The sequence below is a fragment of the Acyrthosiphon pisum genome, chromosome X, assembly GCF_005508785.2.
Source record: "Acyrthosiphon pisum isolate AL4f chromosome X, pea_aphid_22Mar2018_4r6ur, whole genome shotgun sequence".
Classification (NCBI taxonomy): Eukaryota; Metazoa; Arthropoda; class Insecta; order Hemiptera; family Aphididae; genus Acyrthosiphon; species Acyrthosiphon pisum.
In genome coordinates, this window is record NC_042493.1 from 117,617,830 (window position 1) to 117,630,655 (window position 12,826).

The following is a 12,826-nucleotide window of genomic DNA, read 5'->3' on the forward strand; positions in this document are numbered from 1 at the left end:
GACGTTTAGTTTTTTAAATATTAATAAATCTTAAAAGTGATATTTTTGTTAAACAGCGCGTTATGGCGATTTAAATATAAAATAAAAATTCAAAAATATCTCTTTTAAGATTTTTAATATTTAAAAAAACTAAAGATTTTATTGAAATTTTGATACTTGCATCGTCTTAGAGACTTAAAATCACATATTTATATGTAAAATAATATTCAATAATAATAGTTTCATGTTGGTAAATCGTTGTGTGAAGCGAGGAACATTTACACCTTTAAGATAGGCAATTACGATGAGCCGTGCCCAATGAAGTCACACGTCTTTTTTTAATTGCTCAGAACTTATTGAATAATGTGAGTAAAAACGTAAAACCATTATTCTTAGAATTGAACATTATTTCAAATTAAAAAAAAATAATTTGTTGTGCTCCTTTAAGCGGCCTAGGGTGAGTGTATGCGACGTGCCTCAACTATTGGTGTCCATTTTTGTTTCGAGAAGAAAACGCGATCGGGCTCGCTTTTATATTGGACGTTGAAAAGGCGGGATCTTCGATAGTCAATATAAGTCAGTGTCTTATAGTCAGTCAATGAGCTACCCATATTGTTTACGTATGTGGAAAATTAGTTGCGATATTGATTTGAATTTATAAAATAAATGATTACTTATTTGGCTAACATTTTTAATCGAATGCCCTGACGACGGGTGACGTTTGACACCGGCCCTCTACAATAAATTATGCCTCTCAACGTGAAGCAGCTAAAAGAAAAAAAAATATGAAAACAGTGATCGCCAGCTTACTATAGAATCATAGGTGCAAATAGGGGAGGAGTGGGGGCTTTAGGGGCTAAGCCCCCCCCCAAAAAAAAAAATGTCCATAGCCCTTGTTCGACCGAAAACAATAATATCACTATCATCGACAACCTGACCGGTAAACGATACATAGGATATAATAATACTTTTTATTGAATTGCAGTGCACGTCAACAACTCTTTTTTTGTCGTTCAAATGTGCCACGCACTTACAGAAAAAAAAATCCACTTACTGATATTTTTTACTGAAATAATCATCGTAAATTGTTCGATGACGGTTTGGTCTAAAAATTCTAAGCTTTTGACTTTTCTGGTGCGCCACGTTTTGTGCACTTGTGTCTCTTAACCGAAGACAATTTTAACACAACAAACTAATTAAAATTCTGAAGAGAGCGGTGGTCGACGCGGCTGGGTCTGACGTACGACCCCTTAAACATAAAAATATTTGCGTCACCGTCCGGAGGCCTCCATTCTTAATGAATAAGACGCCAACCCCATTTCCCGCATACAATTATGAATAAAATTTTAATTGAGTTTGGGCGTTGAGTTTCGTAAAGTAGATACATTTACCATTATGCATCGATGAACGCTGCAGTACACCAAATACAAACCGAAACACGATTACTCGTTAAAATATAATAATATATTAATATATTAATTTACCTATATTAATAAATATATTAATTTACCTATACGCGGATATAGGTACATATATAGGTATATAGGTATCAATAATAATGGATTTAACGCCATCTTCGCCATCCGATCAGAACATATCGTGTGCGTATTCGCTGGCCAGAATAATAAAAACAACTATCGGCACCGCCGTCGTCAGGAAAATATTTGTATTTTTCGACAACAGTCTATGACGAATTTCTAGTTTTGCGTTCATAACATTTTACAATTCCGAGTAGCAAAAACGTACAGTTTTCCATCGTGCAACGAGAGTACGATGATGAGATCCTCAGGAATTATTTCAACGTTTCAGTGATGGACGTAGTAGCAACTCTCATGACAAAAATTGAACTCCTATACTCTACAGAAACCGAAACCGGAGTCATAGACGACGGAGAGAAGGAGTTAGATGGAGCTGATTTGATTGACTACGTCGTGTCTATGGTCAGCGGGGCCGTCATCGGCCAAGATGAAGAGAGTTCGGAAGTGCAGTCCTGCGGACAGTCCGAACCGCAGCGTGGACGGGCTGCACTTCTGGACCTCGGCGACCATGTGAACACCGGAAACGAAGAGATGGATTGCACCGGAATGCAACCGGCCGAGGCCGACGACAGAACGTTGGCGAAGAGCGGGAAAACCGGATGTCTGGACTGTACAGTGTCTATTTTTCCGGTGGTCATGCGCCTGTCACATCCGCGCTGTGGATGCACGTGGCGCAGCTACGTGTCCACGGCCTGGGTAGGCATAAAACAGGCCAGACGCCTGTTTTGCTGCTGCGGCCACCGATGGGAATAACGGCCAGCAGAATCCCGTCCCCGCACTTCGTGGTATCCAAGTACCTAGGAGGTAGTATCGGGTCTAGTACCGGATAGTATTGGGTCACTATACCAATTGTGCCTCTTTTATTTTACGGTTAGTGTACCAATTGCGCTTGTATTCAAATTTACCTGGCGACTACCTTCAGATTTAGAAGTATGGTTTTTCGCTTTAATTACATCAACTTTAACGTAAACACATTAAAATACTTGAAAATTAAAAATATAATAATTTATATTATATTAATTTTTTTTATTATATTAAAATATTTTAGAATGTCATCAAATTTAAAAGCAACAATTCTCTGCACAGTAGACGAAATTTATCTCAGAAAATATTTGGATCCTTTACTTGGATTCACAACAAATAAATCAGGAGTTACGCCAGTGGCCATCTGTACCGTGCGTGACAAGAAAATGTTAGGATTCCAACAAGATAAATATGAACAAATGCTTGGGCTGAGTTCTAGTTATAGATACCCGAAGGATGAAGATTTTGGCGTGAAAGTGGTGGCTAAAAAAATCATTAACATGGATAACCAAATAACAGAATTATACGGGTCAATGACACCTGTCAAAGATGATTTTTTTTTGGTCAAATATGAGAATATTCAGTTTTGAAGTCAAAATATACAGGCCAAACAAAATTGTGACTTGGTCCTGCAAGTTTCCTGAATCACGATTGTGAGGCCAACACAGATATATTGTCACTAGGAAATGATGGTACTATTGTTAAAAAGCCAATAAAAAAATCAAACCTGGCGAAGAAATAACTGTCAACTATGGCCCACATTATTTCGGACGAAATAACGAAGAATGTATGTGTCATTCATGTGAAATTAAACACAGAGGACATTATCGAGAAAGTCAACAAAGTGCAGGTTGCATAATGTTGAATTCAGACTGCAGTGAAAAAGACTCGGAAACCGTACCCAGAGAAGATGTATTTACGTGTAACACGTGTGGTCAAATTTATTTGTACAAATGTTGGCTAGGAAGACACATTGCTTCACACATGGTCCCAATTCATACATGGGAACAATGCGATAGGGTTTCTAAAAGGTACACTACTATGACATATCAAAACTTATCATCTCAAAGTGAAGCATTCTTGTGGTATATGCGGTCGTCATTTTAGCACAACTTATTACACAATTAGACACATCGACAGAATTCAAAGCGAAGAGGATACGAGGATAGCGAATCGAGGAAAGAATAAAAACAGCGCCAGGAAACAAATTAACTACAGAAACGACTGAATATTAAAAATATATGAGTATACACAAGAAACACGCGGATCAACCACTCTATCAACCGATATAATTTTGGTGTGATATTTAATTTAATTTTTCGATAAAGCACTCGATAGACGGTAAGGTAACGATACGGTAAACCATATTTTATTCGTGCTGTAATTTATGTATCACCTGGACATATAACACTTTTCAAATAAATTCAAGTAGGCATACAGTAAGGTTAAGTTGTGGCCATAGTATGTAAAATACTTACTCATACCTAGATATAGATATATAAGTAGAACAAAAATTATATTCAATTTAAAGAATAAATAAATTATTGTTATTACCTATTGGATTACACTTCTGTTATCGTCATGTACCTATAGGATAATAGACCTCATATGTATTCTATCATTTTTATTTTTAAATCTACGTTTAATAATAATTATGCTGTTATATTCATCAATGCAAAAATAAAGAACAAGATAAATGAAAATGTATGTTCAATTTTATATATATTTTTAATATACCTGATTTATATAATTTCGCAAATATTATTTACACTATTAAAACCTTTCTACTGGGTAGTGGGTGTCACGATAATATGATAAAAGTACTTGGCCTAAAACAATTATCATGCAGCAAAATTGAGGGAAATTAAGCCAAATAAATATGAATTTGATTATTATAGAGCAAAAGTTCTATCAACAAACATTCGTAAGCTGTAGGATAAATGCTTAACTCTGTTAAAAAAAGTGAAAATAAAAGTATGAACTTTAGAATAATTATGGAAACCTTGTTTTTAATTGTCGATCCTTAACTATAAAATTGAGATTAATAAGATTGAGATATATTATTGCAATATGTCAACACTCACAAGCACTCAGCGAGTTGACCGGAAATCAAAGATTTTACGGTACGACAACAGAACGCCTCGCCGAGATGCATTTATAAATTTACGGCTTTCAAACGACTTAGCAATAAAATCTATTTTAACTTGGTGACCTATATTATCATCTACTATTTTTAGATTTAATTATAATTTTAATTTTTTAACATTCCCCACTATCCGTTTACTATATTATAATATAATTATTAGGCAACAGTTCGACGGAATTATATTACCTATAGCCCCCCCCCCCCTCACCGATTATGATTTTACCTCCCCAACAATATTCCTTGTTGATTTAGATAGGCCGTCTATGAGTCACTTTAAATTAATAGTCTTGTCAGTCGGGCTGTAGCATCCCCAGAATTTTAACCCTAGTTGTGCCTATGACTTATACGATATACTATAGGTATTCATACCATTATGTAAAGAAAAATGCTACTATTCAGCACATTTCACACGATTTATATTATTGTAATTAGAGTTTGGTTATTTGACATTCGAACGTAGTTCGAGATGTTTACACTTTCCATATACGTTGATTATAATAATAATAATAATAATAATAATAATAATAATAATATTATTATTGTAGCTGGAACGCGTAGCCGAAATACGCACTTGTCATCCCGATAATAAATATTGATATACATATCAACCTCGACGCGACGATTGAAATAATAATAATATTATTGTTACTGTAACACGTAGACGAATATACGTACTTGTCATACATAGATGAAAACTCCTCGTTGTTATGTCAATACACACACAATAATTATAACAATAATTATGATCCCAGATAGGAAAAATCGCTATAGGGAAAACATTTTTCGAAAAACGGGAATACCTACCAATATTTGAAAAAACGATTTTGTTGTAATTATTTTATCAAAAATAAATAACCACATAGGTATGTGTAATTTCCCTACTTCAAATGTTGACCAAAATATATCAAATTGTATCTACATTAATTAATCATATTAAAAATGTTTTTTTCAGGTTAAGACATACTTTGACCTCTTCCTTTACGGCAAATTAAAAAATGTTCAAGTGGAATGTAATAATACGCGGGTGCTAGCCTGGTAGGTACCTATCCATAAAAAGAGTGCAGTGATTAAAAAAAAGGGTTCGGCGCCACTGTTTTTGTTGGTTTATATTATCAATTATAATTAATAATTTCTGGATACAATAGCTGCAACCATATTAGTTAAGTTGTATACAAAATACAAATTAATGAAAAACAACAAAAAACAAACAAAATTATTACATTACAAAATTAAAAATTACCTAATCATGACTAAATGTATAAAATATATTGGTAAAACATGTAATATGTATATAATATGTATCTAAGCAAATTGTGTTTAAAATAATTAATCAAGCTTAAATTTTTTGTTCTAGTTATAACATACTTAACCACCCTCCTAACACTACTGCAATATTGTTTGTTTAAATATTTTTTTAATTTTTAACAATCGTGACCTATTTTAATGAAACATTTTTATGTAACTGGTATATAGTTTTAGGCGTGTTTTTAACAGGAAAAATAAAAAAATTAATAAAAATAAAAGCGGAAAATTATACAAGGTATTGTGCTATAACATGCATTTTGAGATTTACGATGGTAATTTTTGCTTACGCAGCTCCTTTTGACCCCCCCCCCCTTGATATGATCCTGTCTAAATCTAAATTATGATTATGTATAATAATGTACGTTACGCGTCCGCAGTGCTCAGAGTTTCACCGACATCCGGAAGCAGACATCCCGGCCCCGCCAACAAGATCAGGTCCTCCTGTGTCCTAGGCACCCAGCCCAGGTCATTCAACCGACGCGGTTCTGTCCATGACCCTGTGTTAGTCGAACTCCTGAGGACCATCATCGAGTCGTCACACGGTTTGCGGGATGGTTCCTGCATCAGTTGGGTACGGTCAGTTCAGCTACGTCCTCTCATTCAGGCGGTCGGAGAGTTGTTTCGCGACTGTCGCTAAATTTAGAAAACTACACAATTTCGACGAGGACAGAGTAATAATATAAATAATAATATATCGTGGAGTTAATCACATGTCCGATGGTTTTTCCAAAAAAAACGATGTCCCTAATCGTCGCGACGTCGGCCGCTTCGCCATGACCGTCGACCGTCACGTTCAAACGTCACCAAAGTCCAAAACCGTTGCGGATTGTAGTTTTCTAGTGAAAATTGTTATTACCTATTTAGACAATAGTAATTCACGTTTTTATTAATATTTTTTTTATTGTTTGGTTTCCCATAGCATTCAGATACCAAAATATTAATATTATATCAAACATAATATATAGGTAGGTATTATATTACGTTACTATGGTGCTTTCGATATCATTACCTATGTTCTTTTAAAATTGGATACCGTTATTATAATAAACGCATAACTGTGTTTTGAACACACCAAGTATTGTCCACACTGTTTCGCTGCGGATATTCAAACTAAAAAGTGTACCTATGACTATAATAATGTCTAATTTGAAACTGCATAGTTTGTTGGCGTTTGAAAGATCACGAGGTTCTGGAAGCAAAATCATACAACGATGGTTCAGTACAAAATACTACGTGTTGTTCATTTACCTACGTCGGGTTACTTGTATTTTTTTTTTTTACATTTCCCCGTTGCTCCCCTCAAATACAGACCTGCCTATAAACACGAGTTTTTCTCAGTGAGGCCCACGGTTGTAATTTAAATAAAAATATAAAAAAAAATAAGGCATTACGCGGAAATATTATGCATGAAAGGTGCCTATACGTAGGTATTAAACAATGCGTGGTGAAACGTAGATTTGGACTGATCGGGCTCGTCCAGTTAAAAGACTGTCCGCGGCAATAATACACGTTTAATATTCAAGTCTAAAAAAATCGAACAATATATTCGAATACCTAATTACGTATTATATTATATTAAAATGTACTAATGTATAGAGGTACTGTACAACAATTCGTCCGTCTACGTCAATCGCCTACGAACGGATGTCGACGGTTGAGGTTGACCCATAGAATATGCAGCTATGCTAGCTTATAATACTAGCTGCCCCGCCCAACGTTGTCCAGGCCAAAAATTTGTATTTTTAATAAATATATTTGTATAAAATGTTTATATCATATTTATTCTAATTATCATTTCAATATAATAATATGTAACGAATTGCAACCATTTAGATTGACAAAAAAATATTTCTTTTTTCCTATACCAAAAAAAATCATGTGTGAGCTATCCTTTACCTATCAATAGCCTGTATGACTTGAAAAACAACCTGTATACACCCTTAACCCGATTTAAAATTTAAAACCGTATTAAAATAAGTACAGTTCTTTTCGAGATATGCACGTATGTACAAAAAGGGGACAATGTTTCTCTACTATATTATACATGTTATATACATACATAAACCTTCCTCTTGAATCACTCTATCAATTAAAAAAAAACCGCATCAAAATCCGTTGCAAAGTTTAAAGATCGAAGCATACAGGCAGAAAAGGGGACTTTGTTTTAATAATACTCAATATTTTATCATAATATGTTTTGTTTTAGTTTCAATGCATTTAGTCAATAATTGTGATAGGTATACGAAATCCTACATTGTTTCCGAATAATAATTTATTATTTGTATTAAGTACCTGCAACACCATAACAGGGAACTCTAAAATTGTTATATTATCATCTAGTTAAAATTACCAATTTTGTCAGAATTTAAATTTGGTAGGCATAATCCAGCGCCACGGCGTTAACTAAGTTAAAAATAAAAAATAACTGCACGATGGTGTGTGTATAATATATCGAAGCAGAAGTTGCCTATTTGAACTGTGTAAAATACAGGCAAATTTATTATACGACATAACTAATTTTCTAATGCATCGATTAACTCCCAGTAAACTCCAAAACATCAGAAATATTGTGTATAACGTGCTTTTGTCAAAATCAGCAAATTCGTACGTTTAGAAATTAAGTAGTAATTAAAAATAATAATAATTATTACAATTATTCATATTATTATTAAAAGTTGAACATAATTTCAGACCAATATAACACTATATTTTATTCATAAACTTTCGCACAATTTGGTAAACGTATATTAATATTATATTTAAATACAGGTTTGTGCTCATAATCAAAAGCAGAAGTGTTTATATTTATATAGCTGGATTAAAACAGAGAAATTATGAATAAATTTCAGATTTTTCAGATTTTGTTCTTTAAATATTATTGCTGTACTAGTTAAAAATATGTAGACTAAATAAAAATAAAAATTGTATGATACAACTTATAGTAATATTAAGTTTATTTAAATGATTGTTAAAAGTTCCTCCCAAAATAGATAAACCATATATGAATAAAAGGATTGAACTAAAGTTAAATAATATATAATTATTGTATAGGAAATTAATAAATAGATATTATCTAGCTTCTTTGAAAATATAGAAAGATTTGAGTAATTTATTGTTAATTCAAATAATATGCTTATCCCATTTTAATTTAAAATCTAAATCTAACCCTAGATATTTTATTTCTTGTACTTTTTTCAATATTAATACAATTTGTAGGGCATAAACAATTAAAATTGGATAAAATTTCAACTAATGGACGGTTCAATTGTAATTTATAAGAATATTAGATGAATTTATTTCAAAACGAATAAATTAAGATTTAGATAAATTTAATTTTGATTTATTTTTACAGAACCAAGAATACACATTATTTAGGACTTTATTTGATTCATTAAATAAATTATCGATTGATTTGTCAGTTGTCAGTAACTTAAATAGCTGTGTCATCAGCAAAACTGAATAATTCAATATTATTATTATTATTTTGTATTTTTAAAAGATCATTTCTAAAATGTATATTATAATATATAGGTACTCGTAATATAATATAATATTTATAGTGGCTTTAATAATATTATATTAGGCATATTAAATTAAGATAATTGTGTCATTTGTGTGTATATTTTTGTCATGATTTAAGTGTCTGAAGGCTTATTTGTTTATTTAAATAAATTATTATTTTGTTACTGAATTATGTAATATTTCATACAACTTTACAATATGCTTTTAGGTACCTACCTAATGTCATCAATTTCTATAGAAATGATTTGCAACCACTGATCGAGTTTGTCTACCTTGCACAAAGAAAAAGAATAAGTATGAATTAATGTATTCGTTACATTTTTTGTAAGTATATAGGTAATCTTAATATGATAGTACTGCAGATATTACTTTTACTGAAAACAAGTTATCATTAGATTTAAATAAAAGTCGGAAAAATGTTTATGAAAAAAATATAAGTGAACCGAAGTCGCATTTATGATTAGACAATAAAGTTACCCATACTTTGAAAACAGGATACGTGGCCCGACTGCCCCAACAACAAAATATCTTTTAATATACTCAGATCAAATACTAAGGAACCAAAGAATATAAATTTAAATCAGAAAAAGTAAATCAAAATATTAACTCGGATGCTAGTTTAAAAATAATAAGTAAAACTTCAAAAGGAGAACATAATATATATTGTCCACAATATTATAAAATAAAATAAAAACCAATATCAACATGTATTTTCAATTTAAAATTATCGATAATACAAATAAATTAACTTAAAAATAAATGGCAAAGCCTCGACAATTTGTCCCCAATATCTTTAACGGTTCGGCCGATGAATGCGTATACAATTGTTTGAGTAATTTAACGTGGTAGCTAATGATTGGACTTCGCAAATAATATTAACTTACTTGCCACTGTATTTATGAATTCAACTTATTGATTGTACAAGTCATTAACAATTGAAAACTTAAAATATATGACTTTTGATGAAATAGAACGAATATTTAAGGAAAAATTTACTCCACCAGCTAGGAATTGTATGTTAAGAAACAAATTACGAAATTAAAAATTAAAATCAACAAAAACAATATTGGAATTCTTAGCAGATATTTTATATTTAATTAGTCAAACTAATTGTACCATTCCTGAGATAGAGAAAATTGATTTAATATTAGAAGCCATAACATCAGAATACTATATTATGAATAATGGCACATTAGACAACTTGGAAACTAATTTAAAAAAAATAGAAAATTCAAAATTGATGAACACTGATTTACAAAATATAAATTCTGGAGATATTGACACTTAAAAGAAAGAAACTGACATTTTTAAATCCAAATTAAATAGTCTCAACAATGGTTATCGATATTTTAACTAGAGAAAGATATTTTATAATAACATGTGAATAATTTTATCAGGTTACGAGTATTGAACTAGCGAATTCACTACACTCTTTTCCAATTTTGTAATGCCAAAAAACAAGGTTCAAAAAAAAAAAAATCAGAAATACAGAATGGTATTTGATTATAGAAAATAAAAGAATCTTTTCCATTCAAAGTATTTTTTCGACTGTCGGGAAATAAATTATTTTGATATGGTATAAGCAAATATCAGAGAGCTATGAATAAAATTATAAAAAACTTAAATTATAGAATTATTGTAAATTAAATTGATGATTACACAGTTTTGGAAAAACTTTTGATTACCCATTACTACTTATATTCTTTAAAATCAACAAAAATTGCCAAGATGTAGATTTGAGTACACGAAATTAAAAATTCTATGAAAAACAATTTATATCAAAGGTATATATCCGTCCTACAGACGATAAGAGGTAAGGTAATGATAAGACGATAAGGGCTTACAGAAATTACACAGTTAAGTTCTCCGACTAACATAATTCAATTAAGTAAGAACGTAGTTTGTTGGGATTGGCAAATTATATTCTACGGTTCCTACATCCGAAATTTTAGTAAAATCCCTTATTCCTTTAAATTAGTTAACACTTAACAAAATGTAATTTCTAAACAAAAAAAAGCAGGTGAGTGGTTGTCGCTCTGCTGTACAGTAGGTTAAAAGTGGGTCAATGTAATGGATGGAGGTAAATTTGAATTCAGTGGTATACAATTATTGTATACGAAAAATGGTTTTGATCGAAAACGGTCTGTCAGCCTATAATATTAATAATGTCCGTAAGCATAATAAATGAATGTTTAACATGTCTTATGTGACACTCACATTGACTATATAATATGCATACGCGCATAAGTATACCTAGTTGATGATATTATTGTGATTATAAAGTAACTTACAACAGTTAGTTAAATTCAGTTTTGCCCAAAAAAATACATTTGAAAATATTATACTCTAAAAGTTTCATATGCCCATGAATAATATTTTTAAATTACAAGAAAATAACTAAATTTGTTATTTTTAGTTTTAGTTGTTATAATATAAAGAGTAGTAGCTATAATAATATTATAATATTTAATTCACCTTAGCCCCAACTGAAATTTTTTTATACGTAGATATTATGACAAAAAGTAGGTATAGCCCTTTTAGTTTTTAAACTTTGCGTTTATCCGAGAGTCCATACAGGGTGATTTGTTTAAAATTGAATACTCATTATTTCAAAAAGTGTAATTGTTTTTGAAAATATTGTGGAGTGGTATACGGGGTTACCACGCTTAATGTCCATCTACTCCGCTCATCTAAACTTTAAATATTTATATCTCATAAGCTAATAAATCTCATAGCGTTAAAGTCGATTTATAAAAATAAATAAATATTAGGTAATGTTAATTGGCAATTGTTGATATTATATATTATATTTTGAACTTTTTTGAATAAATTGTTTCATTAGATTATAATATTTGGTTAAAATTTTAAATCAATATTGATGCATTGCTGCATGTGTGAAATAATGAAAATTGCTTGTTTACATTTTCCAGTCACCGACAAAAGGGCCACTTAAAAAAAGTTTATAGTGAAAATGTCTATAATATTTGACGATTTAAAAAAAGAATAAAAAAATTATATATAATATTATTACTACAAAAATTATCAAAATACATTTTTTAAAAAAAAGTTATGATAATGACAACAATAATATTTGATAACTTAATATATTATGTTTTATGTATATATAATATTATATTAACATAACGAACAATGGGATATGTGATGGGACTTCATCCGCAGGGGCAGCCTAACTAATGACCGGCGCCACCTAACCTAACCGAAAAAACACCCATTACCCCCTGGCCCTATTTTTTTAAGTAATATTATAAAGTTGTATTAGATAGGTTTTAAACGAGTAGATAATAAAAAAATTCAAATTCAAATTCTCGTCAGTTGTCATAAAAATTTGGTAAATTGTCCGGTCTTCTTATTTTTTCAGAAATCTACAAATAATTTTATTAAAATTTAAAACTTTTTATTTAAACTATTTTTGATTTGTTTTTTTAAAAAAACTTTACCTTACCTTACCCTATACTGAACTATTATAAATTGAAACATGCATTTCTCCCAACATTTTATTATTGTATAACAA